The sequence below is a fragment of the Ascaphus truei genome, chromosome 14 (assembly GCF_040206685.1).
Source record: "Ascaphus truei isolate aAscTru1 chromosome 14, aAscTru1.hap1, whole genome shotgun sequence".
Taxonomy (NCBI): Eukaryota; Metazoa; Chordata; class Amphibia; order Anura; family Ascaphidae; genus Ascaphus; species Ascaphus truei.
Window position 1 is genome coordinate 35,593,499 of NC_134496.1, and position 3,557 is coordinate 35,597,055.

Here is a 3,557-nt window from a genome sequence, read left to right on the forward strand (position 1 = left end):
AAGATCCCTCCGCCAGCAGCAAGCTGTAGTAGCAGCAGCAGCAGAGCAGAGCACGGCGGAAGGACACAGTCACACCTCCACGTGCACTGAGCATCCCTGTAATAAGGGACAGCTGTGCAGAAATCACATGCAGCACATGCACATAGGAAGCTTTTAGTTGCTACATCAGTACAGGGTGTCACTTTCCTGTTGTATGGCGTATGGCATGCAGTTTACTGTGTGCAAAGATCATATACTTAATAGCATGTTTATTTTTTTTGCCATTTATGTGTAAATGCACACACAATAGAAGTGACATCCCCCCCAGCCAGCTGATCATTATCAACTCACTCATTCATCTCCCACCTGCTTTAATTAGTTGAAGGTTTCCAACTTGAATCACTGGCATAAGCACAAAAAGTGCCGCTGAAATTAATAGGTACAGGACATAAAAAGCACGTGCAGTGCCTGCTAATGAGGTACAATTGGAGGGTATGAAATAACAATAATAATAATAATAATAGTTACATAGTACATGAGGCTGCAAAGAAAAAAAAGCTGTATGTCCATCACGTTCAATTTATCAGTGGACTGAGATACCCATCCTAGATTTACACTGATGCAGACGAAGGCGAACAAAACCCCAAAAGTGAAACATTAGGCAATTATGTCTTCCTAACATCACTTAATTCCCATAGTGTTTACACTTTAGGTGAAGATGGGTAGAAATTGTATTCATCTGCTTATAGGCAGGGCATTCTTCGTGCATGTTGAGTAGCAATCAAATTATAAGTGAGGCTGTGTGATCATATCATGTATTACAGAGCTGAAGCAAGGGGTTAACGATGTGTGCATTGTGACTCATGTTATATTTGTTCCACTGTGGGTTTCATGGTACTGTAGATGCTGCCCTACAGGAGCAAGAGCTGGGCGTATTTGGTAGTCCTGGGACACTGCAGGGTTCCTTTGTTTCAGTGCATTTTTAGTATTCTTATTTGAGGGTGGGGGGAGTGAAGGAGGAGGTGGTTATGATGACTACACTGCCAAGGGTAGGAGGAGGCAGAGGGAGGAGCAGGGCAGGGAGAAGGCAGGGCACGCACAGAAAAAAAGCTGTAAGAGAAAAGGATGCAGGCGAAAAAGGAAGGGGGAGAGGAAGGTGAATGCTGCATAGAAGAAAGGTGGGAGGGATGTGAGAGGAGGAGGTAAAGTGATGGAGGAGGGGGACCTTGGGAAGGAGAGAGAAGCTGCAGGGAAGAATGAATGGGGGAGTTACAGGGATGGAGGTGTTAGCAGCATCTTTGCTGCTCCTGTTGCCATGGTAACAGAGGCACCTCCTACTGCTGCAGGGAGCAGACTGGTCCATGCCTGTCATATCCCATCACCAGCACCTGCATGCTGTAAAGTAGCCAAACACAAAGGGGCTAGAGCTCATAAATCCCCCCCCCCCCCCCATTGTTCGAGGAACATCACCAGATTTATTAACCTCTTCCTTACCAGAGGAGCCTGCAACACAATTGTGTTCACTGGCAGTGAAAAGTTTGAAGGGAAACCCACCGCTTGTTTTAATGCCTGTGTTTAGAGATGTGCCAATGTCTTCCAATGTGCTTCGCAAAAATATTCGTGTTTTTCTCTTCAATTTAGCATTTTACATAGTAGATGAGGTTGGAAAAAAAAGGCATATGTCCATCGAGTTCAACCTATGTTACATTTAGATGACAAATACTTTATCCTATATTTGTATTTGCAGTATTTTGATACAGAGGAAGGCAAACAAAAAAAAAAAACCCCAGTGAAACATGTTCACAAAAGTTCACATTGCTCAGAAGGCTACAATCATTTTGCCACTTTTTGCCACAATGTACGAAAATGACAGAATATAACGGAGGGTGGCCACTCTAGTCCTCGAGTTACAAACAGGTCAGATTTTCAGGATATCCCTGCTTCAGCACAGGTTGCTTCAATAATGAAGATGACCTTACTCACACCCGGGTATAAATATATATATATTTTTTTAAACACATGGATACTTCTAAATCAGGGCTGCACAACATACGGCCCGCGGCATGCGGCCCCCCTGGCCTCTCTGTGTGGCCCGCGGTGACTCCGGCCGGGGCGCCAGTTAATGAATTAAATAAATGTAATTTTTTTTTTTTTTTTTTTTAAAGTTTAAAAAAATGGCGGCGATTCATCCCCCCCCTCCTCCACCGCCCCCCCCCCCCCACCTCCACCCCCCCGCCTCCACCGCCCCCCCCCCCTCCTCCACCGCCCCCCCCCCCCTCCCTCCACCGCCCCCCCCCCCTCCTCCACCGCCCCCCCCCCTCCTCCACCGCCCCCCCCCCTCCTCCACCGCCCCCCCCCCCCCCCCCCCCCCCCCTCCTCCACCGCCCCCCCCCCCCCTCCCCCACCGCTCCCCCCCCCTCCCCCACCGCTCCCCCCCCCTCCTCCACCGCCCCCCCCCCTCCCCCCCCCTCCCCGCCCCCCCCCCTTCCCCCACCGCTCCCCCCCCCCCACCGCTCCCACCCCCCCTCACGCCCCCCCCCCCTCCTCCACGCCCCCCCCCCTCCCCACCGCCCCCCCCCCCTCCTCCACCGCCCCCCCCCCCCCCCCCCCCTCCTCCACCGCCCCCCCCCCCCCCCCTCCACCGCACCCCCCCCCCCCCCCCCTCCTCCACCGCCCCCCCCCCCCCCCTCCTCCACCGCCCCCCCCCCCACCGCCCCCCCTCCTCCACCGCCCCCCCCCCCCCCCCCTCCTCCACCGCCCCCCCCCCCCCTCCTCCACCGCCCCCGGGTTTTGCAGTGCGCGGGGGCAGAAGCAGCATGAGGAGGATGCAGGATGCCAGGGAGGTCAGAGCATGCTAGGGGCGGGGCTTAGTTCCGGGGAGAGAGGATGTGCTGATCTACAAGAGGTAGAGGGGGGGTGGGGGGGTGTGTGTGAGAGAAAAAACGGGCTGGTGGGGGGTGGGTGTGAAAAACGGGCTGGTGCAGAGGTGGGGGTGTGTGAAAAACGGGGCTGGTGCAGAGGTGGGGGGTGGGCTGGTGCAGAGGTGGGGGGTGGGCTGCTGACATGTGAGGGGGGGGTGCTGACAAGTGAGGGGGGGGGTGCTGACATGATGGGGGGCAGTGGGCTGCTGACATGTGAGGGGGGGTGGGCTGCCGACATGTGAGGGGGGGGTGGGCTGCTGACATGTGAGGGGGGGTGGGCTGCTGACATGTGAGGGGGGTGGGGTTGCTGACATGTGAGGGGGGGGAGCTGCTGACATGTGAGGGGGGGGGGGCTGCTGACATGTGAGGGGGGGGGGATGCTGACGTGAGGGGGGGTGGGCTGCTGACATGTGAGGGGGGGGGGTTGGGCTGCTGACATGTGAGGGGGGGTGGGCTGCTGACATGTGAGGGGGGTGGGCCTGCTGACATGTGAGGGGGTGGGCTGCTGACATGTGAGGGGGGGGTGGGCTGCTGACATGTGAGGGGGGGCTGTTGACATGTGAGGGGGGGGGCTGTTGACATGTGAGGGGGGTGGGCTGCTGACATGTGAGGGGGGTGGGCTGCTGACATGTGAGGGGGGGTGGGCTGCTGACATGT